This window comes from Chlorocebus sabaeus, chromosome 26 (genome assembly GCF_047675955.1).
Source record: "Chlorocebus sabaeus isolate Y175 chromosome 26, mChlSab1.0.hap1, whole genome shotgun sequence".
Taxonomy (NCBI): domain Eukaryota; kingdom Metazoa; phylum Chordata; class Mammalia; order Primates; family Cercopithecidae; genus Chlorocebus; species Chlorocebus sabaeus.
Window position 1 is genome coordinate 4,034,393 of NC_132929.1, and position 21,986 is coordinate 4,056,378.

The 21,986-nt window shown below is 40.1% G+C and overlaps 1 long non-coding RNA gene across 16 annotated transcripts in view; it reads right to left on the reverse strand.

Annotated features, from left to right (window-relative positions):
* Positions 1 to 21,986, reverse strand: part of LOC119623586 (uncharacterized) — a 406,106-nt gene that overhangs the window by 203,621 nt on the left and 180,499 nt on the right. The gene's annotated exons all lie outside the window — the stretch shown is intronic.

Consider the following 21,986-nt stretch of genomic DNA (forward strand, 5'->3'; position numbering starts at 1 on the left):
TAGTCAGCAAGGAACTGAGGTCTTTGGTGGAACAGCCTGCCCTAGACTTTGCAATATGCACTTACAGTGAATCTAAGCCCCCTTTTAAATAACAGTATATAATTTCACAGATAATGTGATTATAAGAAAATAATCTTATTTCCTTCCTCCAGTCCATTTTGTTATTGCTGTAAAAAACAAGGGCAACAAATAGAAAAGAGGAAAATTAGGTAGATAATAATCTAACTATTTCAATGAGCATTCTAAATGTCAATGGTGTAACTGTAGAATTTAAAATAGAAACTTCCAGAGCAGATGAAAAAACCCCATTATACGTTGTATATTATACAAACATATTAAAGACCCATAAATTAAAAGTAAATAGATCTAAAAAACCCTAACAAAACTGTTAATGCTAACAGTAATTAAAAGAAAGCAGGAGTAGCTATATGAATTTCACAATGAGCAGACTTCAAAGCACAGCAAGTTATCATAGATGAAGAAGGGCATTACATAAAGATAAAGAGAGATTAATTCTCCAACACGATACAACAAGCCTCAAAATCTAAATGCCTAAAAACAGAGTGTCAAACTATGTGAGGAAGGAACTGATAGAACCAGATGGAAAAATAGATCCAAAATTATTGTTGAAGACTTTGACACTGTCAGAAATGGCCAAATCCCAAAGGCAGATTTTCAGTAAAGACCTAGTGAAACTGGATGGCACCATCAATCAAGTGGACATAATTGACATCTATAAACTACATCATCCAACAATGGAGAGCGTACACATTCTTCTCAAATCATTAGGGGACATTCAGCAAGATAGACCCCATTCTCTTAGATAAAACATATCATAATGCCTTTAAAAGAATGGGAATTGTGCAACATCTGCTCTCAGACAACAAAGTAATTAAACTAGAAATCAGTAACAGAAAGGTAACAGAAAAATCCTAAAATACATGGAGCTTAAATAACTAACTTTGGAATAACGTATGGTCAAAAAAGAAACCTTAGCAAAAAATTAAATATATTTTGAACAAACTTTAAATGAAAACAAAACTTATCAAAATGTATGAAACACAAAAGAACTTAGTGGAAAATTTATGGCATTGAGAGTTATATATTGAAAATAAGTCCAGGCACAGTGGCTCACACCTGCAATCCCAGCACTTTAGGAGGCTGAGGCAGGACGATCACTTGAGGTCAGGAGTTCAAGACCAGCCTGACCAACATGGCAAACTCCCGTCTTTACTAAAAATACAAAAAATAGCCTGGCATGGTGGCAGGCACCTGTAATTCCAGCTACATGGGAGGCTGAGGAAGCAGAATCATTTGAACCTGGGAGCGAGAGGTTACAGTGAGCCAAGACTGCACCACTGCACTCCAGGTTGGGAGAAAGAGTGAGACCCTGTCTCAAAGACAAAATAAAATAAGGAAAAACAAATAAATTTAAAAATCAATTATCTAAACATCTTACTTACAAAACTGAAAAAAGCATAAATTAAATTCAAGGTAAGCAGAACAAACGATGTGATATTTTACAGGTAAAGAACAAAGTAAAAGGTAATGGGACTGGATTTTTCAAATGAATATGTGGCTTGGTTTCCAAAACACAGAAGTTTCCAAAATTAACAGGAAAAACAGAACCCCAAACAAAATCCGTGCTTAAGGACATGAAGTGGTGACTTTCCCCTAAAATGAGGGGATACTGATTTTAAGAAATGATTAACCAAAGACATATAAAGGGGGAAATTTCATTTGCTTAATTAGCTAGCAAATACTTCAACTACGAATAATTCACCGATAAAAAATTTAGGCAAGTAGGCTCTGTGCCACGGCTCATGCCAATAATCCGAGTGCTTTGGGAGTCCAAGGCAGGTGGAAGGCTTAAGCCTACGAGTTTGAGACCAGCCTGAGCAACATGGTGAAACCCTGTCAACCCTGTCTCTACAAAAAAAAAAAAAAAAATTAGTTGAGTGTGGCACACACCTGTAGTCACAGCTACTTGGGAACCTCAGGTGGAAGAACCACCTGAATTTGGAAAGTCAAGGCTTCAGTGAGCCATGATTGCACCACTCTAACCTGGGCGACAGGAGTGAGACCCTGTCTCAAATTAAAAAAAAAAAAAAAAAAAAAGAAATTTAGAAAAGTAACTATTACTATATGCAAAATGCAAAAGGTAGAAAGAATAAAATCAAAATACATGTTACGCTCTGAGAAACACGAAAATCATGATGTTTGTGAGAATATGAAAGAAAATGTAAGAAGACATACAGACACAGATGTGTGAACATGTGTGTTCCCTGAAAATGTCTCCCCTGCATCATCACCCAGTCCCTCCATGGTCCGCCCTTTCTGCTCAGGCCTTCTCACATATGAGTGATCCCAGCAGTCCTTCCAATCCACTGCCCTCTTCTCATGCCCTGGCCTGTGCACAGATACACTTTTTCCTCTTCCCTTTCCCTCCCCTGTCTGCTGGACTTGCTGCTCCTCACTCTCCAGAATCTCCTCCAATGCTCCTCCTTCTAGAGGTCTCCCTTGTCCATCCCATTCCAGTTCTGAAACCTGTCCTTTTAGTTCCCAAGAGCAGTTCTTCCACCTATAATTTAGATTTCTGTTAAGTTTTCTGAGTCCCCACCAGACCAGAATATCAAAGAAAACTGAAACTTTGCCTATGTTGTTCCCTGTGAGCCCAAAAAGTATGGTGAACAAAGATCAACAGAGAACATTTACCTTTATTTGAAATTTCGCAAACGCATTCATGAATCTTTCAAACTCCTCACCCATATTCTTAGCTACTTTCCAATAAATTCCAAGTCTCCTCCTATCTGACAAAAATTTGAACTTGAAGATGAGCCTGTTTCCGTTACTCCCTTCTGTTCTCAAGAAAGGATATGAATCCTGACCTCCTCCCGCCAACCTCTTCTTCAGCCTCCTCATCCTCGATCCCCTGTAGAGACCCTCTCATGGGCCCTGCTGCTTCTACCTCATCTGAACCTCTTCTTTTCTTCTGAACAGTTTTGTCCCCTTGACTGAGGAAGGTCTTGTTCTTCGAGAGTCAGGTATATTAACATGGCTCAATTGATAAACATTTCCAAATACATTTTAGTTACATACTAAAATTTTACCAACTTTGTACGTAATATTCAAATTTTTAATCACAATTACTGTTAGTCTGGTGGCCACCAAAACACAGTTTGCATTGCACATAGACAAACTAGTCCTGAAATCTTCTGTTGTCACTTCATGTTAAATAAGATTACCAGCATCAAAACATGCAGAATGTTTTGTCAACAGGAAAGGCGGAAATCACACAGACAATAATGCAGCCTTTAAAAAACTTTTAAGTTCAGGGGTACAAGTGCGGGTTGGTTACACAGATAAACTTGTGGTCGTGAATATCTGTTGTACAGATTATTTCGTCACCTAGGTATTCAGCCTAGTACCTGTTAGTTATTATTTTTTTATCCTTTCCCTCCTCCTACCTTCCACCCTCCCATAGGCTTCAATGTGTGTTGTTCTCCTCTATATGTCCATGTGTTCTCATCACTTAGCTCCTACTTATGAGAACATGCGATATTTGATTTTCTGTTCCTGCATTATTTTGCGAAGGATAATGGCCTTCAGCTTCATCCATGTTCCCGAAAAAGACATGATCTCATTGTTTGTTATGACTGTATAGTATTCCATGGTGTATATGTATCACATTGTCTTCATCCAGTCTATTATTGATGGGCATTTAGGTTGATTCCACGTCTTCGCTATTGTGAATAGTGTTGCAATGAACATGCATGGTCGTGGCCTTTTATACGAAGAAATGTTTTATAGCTATGAGTCTTCTCGCCTCAGAAGGTAATGTCTTAATATACTCATATCTCTGTGTCAAAATCTAATTAAGAACAACTAGAATCAGAATGTCAAGATATTTGTGAATTCATTTAGGGATATTTTCAATGTTGCTTTCATCTTTATGTGAATAAAAATTATACCTTCATAATTCTAGGAGCCTTTTTCAGTAAGTATAAAATGATGCTATTATGTGTGTAATAGTCTAATTGATGGTGATATCTTCTTTTCCTTTAGATACATCTAAATTTCTGATTCAATGATGTGTAGAGATGTCCTCCATCAAGACTCCTACAGGCACTGTGCATAGACTGATTCTAACTTTACCTTTAAGGGTTTCAAATGTGAGTTTACTGATTTATCTTTCTCTGTGGGTTCCATTCATAATGTTTCATATTCACCTTAATACTGTCATCTGGAAGCATACAGCCAGGAGTATATCAAGCCATTCTCCACATTCAGTGGTAAGATTGAGAGAGGGTAATCATGCCAGCTCTCATACAGGTGGGGTTGCAATTACTCTACCAACACATAGTTTACAGAACTTCGGAAATACTCCAGAAACAAAAGGCAAAGATCTCAGGAGAACCTGTCTGAGTAAACTTGACCTTGAACCCTTCATCGTATTCCTGTCTGCACAAAGACAGATGCTTCGACATAGCATGGTTGTCCTGCAACAAGCCCAAGGATGAGTGGCCATTCATCAGAGTTGTCAGAAATGATATGATATATAGACTGAACCACCTCATATGACCCTCTTCTGGGTCTTCTATGTTATTTTGTTACTTGTGACCAATAAACTGAATATAATATGAAATAATGCAAATGCAGCTTTTAATTTATAAGAACACAATTATTATTAAAAGAAGAAGAAAATGTTAATGTATATCTACCCTGTTTGCTTCCCCGGTAAACATCCAGTTTGCTTTAATTGAGAATCATCTTGCCTCTGTCCTTCACTATGTACATTCCACAGGCTGTTTTATTTGCATGGAGTATATTGCTCTTCATATTCTGTAAAATTTTGGTTAATAGTGCCTGGTTCTAATGCAATCACAATGTATAGGTGAAACATGTGTTCTTGATCAAGATCTGGCCTTGAAATTATTTTGATACGGTGTTAAAACACAGAGCTCCTCATTACAGCTATATCTGGCAAAACAAAAGCTACTCCATTAATTTGGAGTAAAAACACCCATAATATATCAGTTGTCTTGCTGTATTGTTTGCTAACATCTCATAAATCATGAGCAAATGCAGCTGCTCAAGTAGGATTTGTAGGCTATTTGATTGAAGATTTTATTAATTGTGTAGCAAATATATGCTATAGAGACCTCTCTGTAGAAATGCTTCATTCAAAAGAAAATATGTGCTTCTCGACACTGTCCTGTTGACATTAGGGCCCTCCACACTGCCGGCAAATTCTCATCTGCTGTGGAATCCTGAATTATGTCTACCCCCTTCTTGCTGTTGTGTCTTGGTCATTTCAGGTGAGGAAAACACTGTTCAACTTAGGGTGCGGAATGCCATCTTCACTAGCCAGGACACTCAGCCGTCTATTCACATACAGACCATGTCAGACAAGTGTCAAAAGTCCAGTCTAAGACAATGAATATCAACAGATCGGCTAAAATAATAGGAAGGTGGGTAAATTATTGACTTAGTAAAGGTAAATAAAAAGCTAAAAAGCACAAAAAGTCACAAATTTTAAAATATTATGCTAGTTTATAAGAAAAAAACAAGATTGCAATTCCCTTTCTACAAGACCACATGACAAAAATATCGACTCCCTGGAAACGTAAGTACACATTTCCTGAGTGGCATTTATTACTTCAGTGAAAGCCAAAAATAATTTTATTAATCACTAATAAAAAAGAAAATAATACATATGTATATGATAGGTTAACTGTACAAATAAATGTCATATAGATTTTTTTTAAAAAATAAGGCATACAGAATCACGGACTTCAGTCAATGTCTATAGCTCTTCAGGAAGAAATAAACAATATGGTAAAATTCATACTTGTATATTAACAAAATGACTGGTCTCTGAATTCGGGCTGTTTTAGTTTTTCTGTAGCCTTCCTCATAATTTTAATTGATTTTGGGTTTTTGTTCTAACATTTCTTTTTTGGTTCAGGGGCACATATGCAGGTTGGTTACACGGGTAAATTGCATGTCCTTGGGTTTGTTGAGCAAGTGACTTCATCACCCAGGCAGTGAGCATACTACTTGATAGTTTTTTTTATTCTCATCCTCCTCCCACCCTCCAACCTGAACTAAGCTCCAATGTCTTAGTTATTCCGTCTTTGTGTCAATGTGTAGACAATGTTTAGCTCCCACTTATAAGTGAGAACATGTGGTATTTGGTTTTCTGTTTCTGCATTAGTTTGCTTAAGATAATGGCCTCAAGGTGCATCCAGGTTGCTGCAAAGGATATGATCTCCTCCATTTTATGGCTGCATAGTATTCCGTGGTGTATACGTACAACATTTTCTTTAACAAGTCCAACATAGTTGGGTACCTAGGTTGATTCCACTTAACTGCTATTGTAAATAGTGCTACAATGAATATAAGCATGCATGTGTCTTTATGGTAGAACCAGTTATATTCTTGTGGGTATATAGCCAGTAATGGGATTGTTGGGTCAAATGGCAGTTCTAAGTTTTTGTGAAATCTGCAAAATGTTTTTTGCAGTGGTTAAAATAACTTATATTCCCAGTAGCAATGTATAAGTGTTCGTTATCCTCCATAGCCTCGCCAGCATCTATAATTTTTGACTTTTGAATAATGGCCATTCTGACTTGTGTGAGATAGTATTTCTTTGTGGTTCTCATTTGCATTTCTCCAACAATTAGTGATGTTGAGCATTTTTTCACATGCACACTTTTCCCTCTTCTCTTTCCCTCCCCTGTTTGCTCGACTCATTCTTCAGAATCTCCTCCAGTGTTCCTTCTCCTGGAGGCCTTCCTTGTCCTTTCCATCCCTGGTCTGATGCTTGTCCTCTTAGCTCCCAAGGGGAGCTCTTCCACCTGTGGTTTAGATTTCAGTTACATTTTTTGAACCCTCAACATACTGAAATATCAGAGAATATGAAAATGTTGTGTGTGTTGTCCCCCTGTAGTGGACAAATAGCAACACAGAAGATTCACCTTTATATTGAATTTCACTGATGAATTAATAAATCTCTCAAACTCCTCAACTATATACTTGCCTACTTCCCAATAAACTATTTCTTTCAATCTGAAGAGGGTTTTAACTTGAAGGTGAACATGATTCTTTTCTTCCTTTCTGTTGTCAGGGTAAGATGTGAGTCCTGTCTTCCCCTCAGCCTCTTCTCCCGCCTCTTAGCCCTCTCAAGGGCCAGGCTACTTCTACATCTGCACTTGTACTATCTCTATAGACAGTATTACCCTCTTTGACAAAATAAAGTATTTTTGTGTTCCAAGTTTCAGCTCTATCAATTTGTCTCCCTGAATAAATATTTTCTAATCTTTATTATTTATTGTATTTTACCTATTTTACCATGTTTTGTTTTCAAGTTTTACAACTGCTGTTAGCCTGGTAGTAGCCTTGACAGTTTTCAATGTCTGCACGTGGATGAACTTCATCTGAAATCTGCTTTCATCTTCTGGCAAGATCACCTACATCAAAACTTGCAGAATGAGTGTCAACAGGGCAAGCCAAAATCACAGACAATGGTATAGCCTCCTTTATTGAGAAATGTTTTATTGCCATCATTCTTCATGCCACAGAGGATGATATCTATGGCTCTGTGAAAAATCTGACCTAAAACAGTAAGAATCAGAATTTCAGGATACTGTGAAGTCATTTATGATTTAACTACAATATTGCTTTCATTTGTGTGTGAATAAACTTGTTCCTTGATAATTCTAAAAGGGTTTTTTCAAGTGCAAAATAAGTCTATTACATGCATAATAGTATAACTGACAGGGATATTATCCTTTCCATATTAGAGGCACATAAAGGATATGCAAAGGATTCCATACCCTTTCCGTATTAAAGGTACATATTTATGGAGTACATGTGAATATTTGATATATTTGCATAATCAAATCAGTGTAATTAGGATATTCATCACCTTAAATATTTTAGATTCTTCTTAAGTGCTGAACTCATTGACATACACTGTATGTCCCCACAATGAGCCTCCTACAGACATTGTACATTGGTCAATTCCGACCTTCTCGTTAGTATACCAGATGAAAGTTCCCTTATCTGTCTTTCTCTGTTTTACCCACAATACTCCTTATTCACCATAATATTGTTAACTAGAAGTATACACCCAGGTGTAGAGAAATGATTGAATAGTTGCATGCAGAATGAATCAAGATGTTGTGGAGGAACTGGCAGGGATTAGATATCCCTCACCACATGTGAAAACCAAACAAAACAAAAAAATTGAAACACCTGAGAACTGTCAAACAATGACATGAGCTCTTCTATTGCCTCTGGAGTCTGGAGAATATTTCTGATGTCATCAAGCCATTCTCCATATCCAGTCAACAAATGGGAAGAGCGTTTTTGCCAGCTCCCAGCTGCCGTCATTACTGAGACATGGATCATAGAAATATGGGAGTAGACTAGAAGGAAAAAGCAAAGACACAGAAGGAAACCATTTGAATGTCTTCAACACTTTCATTTCATACCAGACTGCAAGAAGACAGAGGCCTTTATATGATACAGCAATCTTGCAACCAGCCCAAGGATAAGTGAATGTTCCTTAGAAATTAGATGAATGAGGTGTGTAAGTAGATTGAACCACCCCATGTTACATGAACCCGTCTTTGCTATGTCATCTTAAGTATGGCATATAAACTCACTACATTGTGAAATAATGCAAGTAGAGCTTCTGTAAGAGTAGAACACAATTATTTCTAACAAGCGGAAACTGGTAAGGCCTATCTCCTCTATTTGTTGCCTAGAAAACCTTCAGTTTCTTTTAAATTTGGGAACAATCTTGTCTTTGCTCCTCACTGCATGTTACAGTCTATACATTTTGCACAGTGTAGGCCTGCTCTTTATATGCAGTGAAATTAAATCAAATGGTGCCAGGCTCTAATATAATCTTCTGTTTTTCAATATTTGCCCTTAAAATTTCCTGTGCACAGTATTGAAGCCCACAGATTGCTGACATACTTGGAAAAACAAATGCCCATCTATTAATGTGCAGTAAAAGTATTATTGTGAAGTATCAATGTCCTGCTCTTTTGGTTGCTCATGTTTCACAAATCTTGAATATCTTTCTAGATATCCCCATTTTCCAGAATGAGAAAATTGCATTAATTGCACAGGAACCATATTCTACTGAATCTCAGAGAACTACCCAGGGAATGCTTCCTTCACTGGAGAATGTGTTCCTCTGAAGTTAATCATGCTGTCATTAGGACACCCCACATTGTAAACCCTAATTAAATCATAGTCTGTTTGTTGGAGTTCTGATTTTTTTCTGATCTCTTCTTAATTTTGTGTCTGTCGGTGGTTTAAGGTGAGACAAACCTTGTTCAATCTAGTTTGAGGAGTTATAGTTAATATTGTAGTTAAATCACTATCTTCACTAGCCAGGACACTTAGCCATCTAGTCACATACAAACCAAGTCAGAGAAGTGTTAACATTTCAGCCTAAAACAATTGACATCAGTGATCAGTTAAATAATAGGGAGAAGGATAAATTATAGGCTAAGTCAACAAAAATGAAAATCTAAGAAGGCAGGAACAGGAAAACATTTTAAAAATATTATGCAAGATGAAAAAAGAAAATAAATAAAATCTTGCAATTTCCTTTTAACAAGCCAATATTATAAAAATGTAGGCTGACTACAGCACATGTAGGTACACATTTTTAAGGCAGCATTATTTTACATCATTGAGAACCTGAAAACAATTTTAGTAATCACTCATTAAAGAGTGAGAAGACATTGGGCGTGGTGGCTCATGCCTGTAATCCCAGCACTTTGGGAGGCTGAGGCGGGCGGATCACAAGGTCAGTAGATCGAGACCATCCTGGCTAACATGGTGAAACCCCATCTCTACTAAAAATACAAAAAGAAAAATTAGCTGGGCATGGTGGCGGGTGCCTGTAGACCCAGCTACTCGGGAGGCTGAGGCAGGAGAATTGCTTGAACCTGGGAGGCGGAGCTTGCAGTGAGCCGAGATCACAGCCGCTGTACTCCAGCCTGGGCAACTGAGGAGACTCCGTCTTAAAGAAAAAAAAAAAAAGAGCAAGAAGAGGCCAAGCGAGGTGGCTCATGCCTGTAATCCCAGCACTTTGGGAGGCAGGTGGATCACGAGGTCAGGAGATCGAGACCATCCTGGTTAACACAGTGAAACTAAAAATAAAAAAATTAGCTGGGTGTGATGGCGCATGCCTGTAATCTGAGCTACTTGGGAGGCTGAGGCAGGAGAATCGCTTGAACCCAGGAGGCGGGATTGTACCACTGCACTCCTACCTGGGCAACAAGAGCGAAACTCTGCCTCAACAACAACAACAACAACAACAACAACAACAAAGATTAAGAAGAGAAAGCATGTCTACACTATGGGTGATGAGTACAAAGAAGTATCATGTACACAATTATGAAAGTATTGTGGAAGGAATCATAGACTCCAGCCAATGTCTATAGCTATTGGGAAAGGAGCAAATTAAAAAATAAAACATGAGTGGGCTGGGCATGGTGCCTCACACCTGTAATCCCAGCACTTTGAAAGGCAGCGGATCATGAGGTCAGGAGCTCAAGACCATCCCGACCATCATGGTGAAACCCTGTCTCTAATAAAAATACAAAAATTAGCCAGTGTGGTGGCAGGTGCCTGTAGTCCCAGCTAATTGGGAGGCTGAGGCAGGAGAATTGCTTGAACCCAGGAGGCGGAGGCTGCAGTGAGCTGAGATCGCGCCACTGCACTCCAGCCTGGGCGACAGAGGGGGACTCGGCCTCAAAAAAAAAAAAAAAAAAAGAAAAAAAAAAGGGGTAGAGTTTTAGCACCATCCTCTTGGTGCTGTCCTCAATATGGTGAGTGATTTCTTGAGCAATCTGGCTGTTGAAAATAGTATGGCTCCTGGCTCTCTCTCTAGCTCCTATTTTCACCATGTGACAAGCCTGCTCCCTCTTCACCTTCCACTGTGACTGGAAGCTTCCTGAGGCCTCTCCAGGAGATGAGCAGATGTCAGCACCATGTTTACTGTACAGCTTGCCGTTCCCTGAACCAATTAAACCCTTTTTATTTCCATAAATTTCCCAGTCTCAGTTATTTCTTTATAGCAGTGCAAGAATGGCCTAATACAAATATAAAAGTGAGAGAAGAAAAAATGGGTAAATTTCACTTTATCAGAATTAAAACTTTTGTGATTCAAAGTACACAATCCAGACAACCCAAAGAATGGGAGCATTGTGTGCAAATCATAGAATGAGAGGGGACAACTGTTGGAAGACATAGAACATTTACAGTTTAAAAATAAAAAGGGAAATATCCTATTTAAAAGTTGAGTAAATAAATATTTCTCCAAAGAAACTATACAAATGTGTAATAAGAGCATAAAAATATTTTCAACACCTTTAGTCCTTAGTCAAATACAAATCTAAACCATCAAGAGATATATATCTCTGGAATCTTAAGTATATTCTTAAGAATTAAAAGCCAGTTAGAAAAGAGTAGATACTGTATAATTCCATTAATATGATATTATTGAAAAGGTGAAATTATAGAGATATTTATAAAATAGTGGCTAGTAGGGTATTGAAGGGGGAAGGTCAAAGAGGTGAAATACAGATTTTATTTTTGTGTAGTAAAATTATTTTCTATGATGCTATAATGGTGTGGTAATGATACTATTTTTCATATCCTGAAAACATGTACATCAGAAAGAGTGAAACTTTACAGAAACAATAAGCATTATTTCATAAGTTGGAGGATCCCGTGGAATAATGAAGAAAAAAATAATATAATTGTGTAACAAATTTATAAAGATGGCTTTTAAAGAGCATGGGGGGAAAAGGGACTAACCCAAGAAATTTAAAATATAAGGCTTCCTAAGTCTAAAGGTCAAAGGATTTGTAATAAGCACTCTAGTTGGTAATATTCTTTCCCATGAGGGTATAAATTACCAGTTTTGAAACCACATGGCATGTGTTTTGGGACTCATTGATTATATAAAGTTGGCCAACTGTCTCACTGTTAGAGAGAGAGGTTACATAACAAGTAGTGGGAATTGGTAGAAAGATTAATGTTTACTAGATTATATTCACATAGTGCTGAAGACATTTTTAGAAATTCATGCTTAATTCTAGCCAGATATATATGGACAAATGTAGAAATATATGTATATATTCAGTACCCTATGAATCAACCCATCTCTTCATTTACTTGTGTGTAGCCTAAAACTCTTAACAGTGGCCAAGTTGGTTCTGTTAACTTAATCATATCATCTTTTTGGAATCTTAGTGGTATTTTTGGTGAATGGTATTAGAAATATCACATATACATATATATATACACACACACACAAACGTGTGTGTTACTATATACACATATACATTTCTTTGCTCTCTCAGAATGCAAATCATAGAATCAATTCATTCCTAGCAGTAATGAGTATACCCACTGCCCCAAACTTTGTTTCTAATACTATTCACCAAAAATACAACTAAGGTTCTTTGGAAAAAAAATATGGTATAATTAAGTTAACAGAATTATCTTGGTCACTGTTAGAGTTTGAGGCTACATACAAGTAAATGAATAGGCAGATTGATTCATAGGGTAATGAATTAGATCATGTGGTGCTGGAAGCAATATAAATTTATGTTTAATTTCATATAGATATGTACAGATACATGTTGAAATATTTATGCACATGTGTGTATTTATGAATAAACAGATATATTTCTTTGCTTTGTCAGCTGACAGGACCTTAAATCAATAGACACCTAACAAGAGATAACAAAATTTACAGATATGCACCTAATAACAGAGTGTAAACTACAGGAGGCAGAAATTGATAAAACTGCAAGAAAGAGAGGAATGTCAGGAGCAATGACTACACCCGGTGTCCAGATCTTAGTTTGTGATTTCATTTTCCACTAAAAGAAACTAGGGTTTCATGAAAAAAAGGAATACTAGGCTTGGGTAGAGAATAAACACAATGAGCCTGGAGCATCTAGTAGTGCCAGAACTAAAGAAATGTCAGCCACAATACAAATATCCGACTAACCGACAGTAAATCAAACCCTAATCGTGAGGGTATTTCAAAATGAGAGAATCTAACCGAAAGACATTCCAATGGCCATCACCGGAACAATGAGAATAAAATAAATGCATTAGCATAGGTAGAATAACAAATAAACATCCAGGTTTTCATACTAGCATAAATAAATGATTGAATAAATATTTAATAAGCAAAGGAGACTAGACACATGTTCATGGTGAGGGTTCTAAGTAACTTTTGTAGACACCCTGCTCAAAAGAAGTGGAGCATGATCCCTCACTTCTTAAGTGTGTGTTGCATATAGTCATTGTTTAATTTAATTTTTATTTTTTTATTATTTATTTATTTATTTGAGACAGATTCTCATTCTGTCACCCAGGCTGGAGTATAGTGGCACGATCTCGGCTCACTGTAAGCTCCGCCCCACTGGGTTCACGCCATTCTCCTGCCTCAGCCTCCTGAGTAGCTGGGACTACAGGTGCCCGCCACCACGCCCGGCTAATTTTTTGTATTTTTGAGTAGAGATGGGGTTTCACCGTGTTAGCCAGGATGGTCTCAATCTCCTGACCTCCTGTACCTTCAGATGATTTCTCACTGTTCATCAGCGGCATGCTGGAAGCTCAGGTGAAGCCCTCAGGCTCTTTGTTTCTTCCCCAGACTGAGGAAAGTAAGGGCAGTGCTATCGCTGTGGCAGTGGCAGTGGCAGGGGGGCTGTCAGTTGCCACTGGGAGTCCTTCCCCAGGGAAACACAGAGCCACTACCAGTGGGTATGCTCAACAATGGGTGGGGCAGCTATTCTGTGGTCCTGAGCCAGGGCCTTGCCTGTTGAAGAGTAGGTGGTGAGAACTCACACCGAAGAGAAATTGCGCTCCTCTCCATATGGTGGCTGCAGTGTGCTGGAGGTGCCAGTGCAGTGCCGAGGCCATTTGTTCCTTTCTCTGCCTGAGGGCAGTTAGGGCAGTACCACTACAGGTGCAATGGGCTATCTCTGGGATTTTCTTCAAAGAGAAATGCAAAGCTGCTTGATGGAGTATTTTTCTAAGATGGAGTCATTTATGTCAATGGTGTTCTACACAGGACAGGAACTTGCACTTGGGGTGAAGTGGGGAATTGGAGTACTGGAGAAAGAGAAGTGAACAGGAACATCCAGGTCCATGATACTGTCAGTCAGCCTGCCGAGGGTCCTCTCTGCCTGTCTTCACCCTCGTCCTCCCCACACTCAACGCCTCCTGAGTGCGCTCATGTCTATCCCCAGAGGGCAGCGACCATCCTCAACTGTTCTGTCTTCCTGATGGGCAGACCATATGGGCTAAGGTAACATTTCAAGAAACTAGATCTAGGCTGGGTGCGGTGGCTCACGCCTGTAATCCCAGCGCTTTGGGAGGCCAAGACAGGCAGATCACAAGGTCAGGAGATCGAGACCATCCTGGCTAACACAGTGAAACCCCATCTCTACTAAAAAATACAAAAAACTAGCTGTGTGAGGTGGCGGGTGCCTGTAGTCCCAGCTAATCAGGAGGCTGAGGCAGGAGAATGGCATAAACCTGGGAGGTAGAGCTTGCAGTGAGCTGAGATCGGGCCACTGCACTCCAGTCTGGGTGACAGAGTGAGAAAAAAACAAAACTAGATCTAGACATTTAAAGTTCCTCCATACAGAATGTATTCCCCTCTGAGTTGCTGCTGCATCGCTGCCTGAGCTGCCCTCTCTCACTGGCTTAGTCCCTCCATGGTCTGCCCTTCCTGCTCCTGCAGTCCTTACATGTCACTGAACCCAGCAGTCCGCTAATACCACTGCCCTCTTCTCATACCCTAGCCTGTGTCACCAACACACTTTTCCTCTTCTCTTTCCTTTTTCCTGTTTGCTTGCCTCACTTCTCATTCTTCAGAATCTCTTCTATTGTTCCTCTTCCTATAGAACTTTGGTTCAGATTCAGAACTAGAACTTGAGGGAGTTAATAGTGTCTGTCTGCCTCTTGAGATGATGTGAGGATTGAGTGAACTAATAATACATAAAATGTGCAGTACAATCATTGTTCAATAGTACACATTTTATCAGCATTTGCTAACAGTGACTGCTTTTTCCAAGTACTTGCAGGAAGTATCATGTGAATCACTTATAAGTATGTCATTATTTTATGTCACAAGCATAAAACCAGCGAAAAACTATAGCACAAATGTCTTATCACTTATCACTTATAATTGCACAATTTGCTAATGAATAAAGTGATCACAGTGCCAGAGATGAAGATTATGCATGCTCACACCAACAGGGACTTTCACCAAGGCCAACCTGGCTATGGCCCCCTTTGACGGCTTCATCTGCCAGCATAACTATTTCATAATTATTGAAAATAACTTTTGAACTTTTGTAAATGTGGCTGTCTTAAAACACTCCTATGATCACATGTGATGGAATATAAAAGCAAAATACATTAACGAAAGTATTCCAAAATTTCTGCCAGTCAGGTCAAACTCTTCCGAATCACCTTTTAACTCATCTTGTCCACGAGTGTTCCTCCATTATCATCATCTCTGTTCATTAGGACCTTTGATAATGCCACACTTATGTGAGGTCATATCAGACTTGGAAAACCAAGGAATACAATTATGTTAGTTGGTTATTTCTAATGTTGCTAGGCAAAGTGATGAAGAAAAAATAAATTTTGAGATCCATCTCCACGTAAGTAGGCTTAGAGGTTCTAAGTGTGCTCAAAGTGAAACTGTAACCAGCAAAAGGGTCCAGCTGCTCACCACTTACAGAAAAAAGCCAAAACAACAAGAGTAAGGTGTCACAGAAAGAGAGTGAGCTTTATTACATGCGCTAGCAAGGGGAAGAGTGGGTGGAATTCTTTCCAAAATGTTCCACTCTTCAATTTGTGGAGGGAATATGGAAGTTTGGGAGAGAGGGGTTTGGAATGCATGAGAAACAAGGAACTAAGAGGTGTCAGGTGATGTGACCCGCTCCAGTGGCTTGTCTTGAATTATTGTTCCATCTAGCAAAGGGGCCAGCACCATCGTGGGCCCAACCAGGTTACAAATCAATGGCAGTCACTCTCACAGTTAATCTTTAGCCAGGAGTGGGTTCTGGCCTTGAAGTAATCTTTTGTCAGAAAGGAATTCCAGAGATGTCTGCTCTGTATCAGGACGCAGCCTCTGAAGCTCCTAAAAAAAATACCAAGTAAGAGAGCATGATATGTGTTTAACAAGCATCTAGGTGAATAAAGGTGTATAATGCTTGGGAGCATAAGCCAAGAAAGGGAAAGGGAGGGGAGGCTCACAGCACATTCCGAGACTGTATGTCAAGACGAAAGAAGGCATATTTGTAAAGTTTTTCCCAAAGCCACATAGTGAGACTGGGAAGAAAGGAGGAACAAAAACATTCTGAGACTGTGAAACACATCTGTAGTTTGTCTCAAAGCTACATTTTGGGACTGGAGAGAAAGGAGGAAAGAAAAAAAAGTTTTAAAATGCAGTTTGAAGTTAAGCTACTCTGTTACAAGAATAATCTCACCTTTAGCCACAGGGCCCAAATTGCTAAAATTAAAAGACAAGCCCAACTCACACAATTGGCTAAATTGTTGAACTCTTGGTCTAGCAAGGGATCTACTACAAATTGAGGGCATTAGTTGGGAAAGAATGGGACCTTTTAAATTGGAATGGAAACCTCTGAAAACACTGATGAGGCTGGAGACATTGTGCTCTGAAATTCTGATGAATCTTGTTTGTGGCCTCCCGCACATATGCCCATGGCAGTGGCCTTCCCCCCAACAGTGTATGTATAGGCCCTTCCACTTCTCTCTGGGGAAATTAACTCTGCATTGCATGAGGAAAAGGTAATGAGCTTCCCTGAAGCTGTTGCCAAGGAATACAGTACTGCTTCTCTTCAGGCCCTACTCCAGCCACATTTTTTGCTTCCAGACCTATAACTAGAGTCAAGTCCTAGCAGGCCATAAAGGTAATATATGAAGCATGACCCATGAGAAGGTGCACCACACTCAAACAAACTACTTGAACTTTCTAATTTATATGAGCAGAATCTGGGGACGTTTGTGGAAATGGATATTTAGGGTCAGTTTTGAATACAGTAAGAAATTCTTCTGCAAAGGTTTAGCTTGCTTAAATTTCCTTGTCCTTCGTTCCCTTTCAAGGCCAGACTTCCTTACTCTCTGTGTTCCCCTGCTCTGGTAAACAGCTTTCCTGCCAGTCCTTATCTATAGAGCCCGCATTCCACATCTGCTACCCACTCTGTGAAGTACCCCTCCCATCGCAACAGCTGCTCTCGCCAAAACTGATCTTCCCACCTTCCCACTGGTCTACAACTGCATTCCTGCACTTTTCAAGTTAGCCAGCCGGGTTTAGCTTAAATTGTGTGGTCCATCTCCAGCCAATGGAGGCATGACACAGTACACAGGGATGAGCTGTGTTAGAGATAATAAAAACATCTGCTTTCCTTTGTTTGTGTGTGCTCTCACAGTGACCAGACCTATGAGGAGGACCCTCCTGCAGGAGTAAATTTGCCTTGCTGAGAAAATTCATATGCGGATGCTGTTTTATTTTGCGGCACTGAAAAATCTGCTTCTAACAGTTAGGAGAGTGGTGGAGGGAACATAAAGTTGCATGAGGACAAGTTTATTGATATGAGCCCACTAAGCAAATATTCTGCTTCAAATGTCACAGCTTGGGGATTTAGGAATGACGTTAGTAGTTTGCTGCAATGTTTGCTGAATTCCAGTTCTAAGAGTAGTTTACCATGAACTAGTTGGAGATGCCCTATCTCTCTTTGTTTAAACTTGTGGAAGGAACTTAGAAACTTGGGGGGAGTGAAATGCTAGAGTGGATTTGTCACTGACCCACACAGAGAAGGCCCAGAAGACATACTTTTTAATGATACTTTGAGAAATAGATTAGTGTGGGAAGCCCCAGTGTGTCTTAACAACTCTGTGATCTCTCTTCCCTGTAGGCCAGATCTTATAATGGAAACCACAGACCATCACTTAAAATGTTTAACTGCAATGGAAATGTTGGATCTCAAGGGGCCTTGGGGCCAAGTGGCAGCAGTCAACCTTCAAAGGCTAGTCGGCATTATTATGTAAATCAGCAGCAAAGGCAAAGCAACAATCAGATTGTTCTGACTCCTATATATCTGTAATGTTTGCTAGTTAGCCATGGTGTTCTCAAAAAGTAAATAGATAGAAAGCTTTCTAAAGGCTTACTTGGTCGGAAGAAGCAGAAAAAATTTAGCTCAAGTAAACAAGTCTAACTGGAATCACAAAAAAAGCACAGAATCATAGCCCCATACTCGATTCTCACACTTGAGCCAGTTTACAGTCCCAGAACTCCCTGTAAGAAAGAACAGCCAGGTCCCCTCAAAGAAGGATGCAGGTACACTACCAACATTATATACTGTTCATCCTTCTTGTATCCTTCCTTGAAGAGACCTATTATACAAGTTTGTACCACAGTCTATCCACAAAAAATGTGTAATGGATTTGTCACTGGTGAAGAGGCAAAAAAGGTGAAGACAGTTGTTTCCATGTGAATGTTCACCAATGTGTTATCTCAGCAGAGGACGTCTGCAATAATCAAGTGGATGGGATAATGCATTCCGAGATACTCGTTATCCTTTATCCAGCCACACCTGTCATTGCACCATAGGCTGATGAACAAAGTGACCATGGTGTCAGGGATGAAGATCATGCATGCTCACACCAGCAGGACTTTCACTCACCAAGGCAAACCTGGCCGTGGCTCCCTCTGAGTGGCCCATCTGCCAGCTGCAGGGACCAATACTGTGTCTCTGATATGACACTATTCCCCAGGGTGATCAGCAAACTACCAGTTTTTGCATGATTACGTTGGGTATCTTTCGTCAAGAAAGGAGCTGTGTTTTGCCCTTCCTGGAATAGATTTTTACTCTAGATGTGGATTTTACTTCCTTGAACATAAGATTTCTGCCAAAATGGTGATTTGTGAACTAATAGCATGCTTTACTTATCATCATGGTATTCCACAAAACATTGGCTCTGATCAAGGAACTCCAATCACAGCCAAAGTATTGCAGCAGTGGGCTTATGGTCATGAAGCTCACTGGTCTTACTGTGTTCCCCATCATCCTGGAGGAACTAGCTTGATAAATGGTAGAATAACCTTTGGGACTCACAGTTGCAGCACCTTCTAGGTAACAATACTTTTCAGGGATGGGGCAAGGTTCTCTAGAATCCCGTATACACCCTGAATTAGCAACCATTATATAATACTCTTTCTCCCCAAACCAGAATTATAGATTTAGGAATCCAGGGAGAAAAATGAGAATGGCACCACTCATATTACTCTTAATGTCTCCCTAGTGAAATCTTTGCTTTCTGCTCCTGGAACAATATGCTCTGCTGGCCTAGAGGTCTTAATTCTAGAGAAAGGAATGCTGCCACTAAAGACACAACAATTAGTTCATTGAACCGAATGTGAAGACTGCCATTCAGCTACACTGGGCTCCTCATGTTCCTGAAATAACAGGTGAAGAAGTGAGTTGTAGTGTTTGTTGGGGCAACTGATCCAGACTACTAGGGGAAAATTGAACTAGTACTCCACAATGAAGGTAAGGAAGAATATGTACAGAATATAGGAGATCTCCTGGCATTTGCTGTGGCTGGAATATTTGTCTTTCACCAGACCTATTTTAAAAGTTAATCCCTGATATGGAAGTATCAAGTGGTGGGGCCTTTAAGAGGTGATTACATGGATAATGAGTGTTCTGCTTTCCTAAGTGGATAGTCTGTTAGAATAGGCAGATAGACAGACATGAGCAAAAAGGCAGCCCTGAGAAGTGCAGTCCTGGCAAAGGAAGCCCCGGAAATGTCACTCCACTAGCAACCAGTGTCCTCTGTCAATCAGAAGAAAACAAGAGCCACTTCTGGACTTGTCGTTAGGCTTATCTGGCCCTAACCTGGGACTTACCTGGACCTAACAGGAGATAACTTCAGTAGGAACTTTCCCCAATAGCAAGCATGTGCACTTCCCTCTTGACTCATCCTAAAAGTGGCCTTTTGCTCATTATAATGGTAAAACATACACCCCTGACTGGAGATTTAAGATGCTAATATGACATGCGATGCATGCACGAGCATGTACGGCCACAACGCATGTGCACCCAGAGACCACCCAAAACAAGCTTGCTAGTAACAGCCCTTTCCATCCCTTCATGAATAATCATGTAAGACCCCCCATAAAGAAGCTCCCTAGTGCTAATACTCGTTGTCTCCTTTTGCCAGCAGCCTGTCCTGACTCCGCTTTCAGAGTGTACTGCCACTTTAAATACACCTTGTTACTTTTTTCCTTTTTTTTTTTTTTTTTGATGCAGAGTCTCGTTCTGTCACCCAGGCTGGAGTGCAGTGGCAGGATCTTGGCTCACTGCAACCTCCGCCTCCTGCTTTCAGGCGATTTTCCTGCCTCAGCCTCCTGAGTAGCTGGGACTACAGGTGCATGCCACCATGCCTGGCTTATTTTTGTATTTTTAGTAGAGATAGGCTTTCACCATGTTGGCCAGGATGGTCTTGATCTCCTGAACTCCTGATCCACCTGCCTCGGCCTCCCAAAGTATTGGTATTACAGGCATGAGCCACTGCACCCGGCCAAATCTTGTTACTTCTTACCTCTCTAGCCTTAATTATTTTTCTGTAAAAAAACAGGAAATGAGGACCCCACACTTACCAGTAACACATCTATTTATGGATTAACATGTTAATGGATTAATGAGTTACCAGGTCAGGGCAGCTGGTGGCTTTATAAGAGGAAAAGAGATAGGTCCTACCAGGCTCAGCCCTGAGATAGGTGAAACCTGCATGATACAACCTCAGGACTATTTGGAGAGTCCCCACCAGCAAGAGGCTCTCACCAGATGTGGCCCCTCAAACTTGGACTTATTAGCCTTCATAACTGTAAGAAATACATTTCTTGTCTTTATAAATTACCCAGATTTTTTTTGTATTCTATTATATGCAACAGAAAAGAGACTAATACAGAAAATGGGGAATGGGCAGAGGCTGGAAGACTTTGGAGAAATAGGCTAGATAAAGCCTACATTGCTGTAAGGATTAGATACAAGAAGCCTAGGAAAAGTTTGGGAGTCCTTATAAATTGGTCAAGTGACTGTGACAAGACTGCTGATGACAAAAAAATGTCAAGCTCTGTAAAATATTTAAAGAGATTTATTCTGAGCAAAATATGAGTGACCATGGCCCATGACACAGCCCTCAGGAAGTCCTGAGAACATGTGCCCAAGGTGGTTGGGGTGCAGCTTGGTTTTATACATTTTAGGGAAGTATGAGACAGAAATCAAATAAATTTAAGGAATACATTGGTTTGTTCCAGAAAGGTGGGACAGCTTGAAGCAGGGGAGGGGCGGCAGGGTGGGATTACAGGCTACAGATACATTTAAACGGTTTCTGGTTGACAGTTGGCTGAGTTTTTTTTAAGGACCTGGGATCAATAGAAAGGAAATGTTCAGGTTAAGACAAAAGACTTTGGAGACCAAGGTTCTTTTGAATTCTCAAAGCCATTTTCCTCAGAGACAATAGATGACAAATGTTTCCTATTCAGACACTTTAAAAGGTGCTACACTCTGCAATCCCAGCACTTCGGGAGGCCGAGGGGGCGGATCACAGGTCAGGAGATGGAGACCATCCCGGCTAACACGGTGAAACCCCGTCTCTACTAAAAAATACAAAAAAACTAGCCGGGCGCGGTGGCGGCGCCTGTAATCCCAGCACTTTGGGAGGCCGAGGGGGCGGACCACAGGTCAGGAGATCGAGACCATCCTGGCTAACACGGTGAAACCCCGTCTCTACTAAAAAATACAAAAAACTAGCCGGGCGCGGTGGCGGCGGCTGTAGTCCCAGCTACTCGGGAGGCTGAGGCAGGAGAATGGCGGGAACCCGGGAGG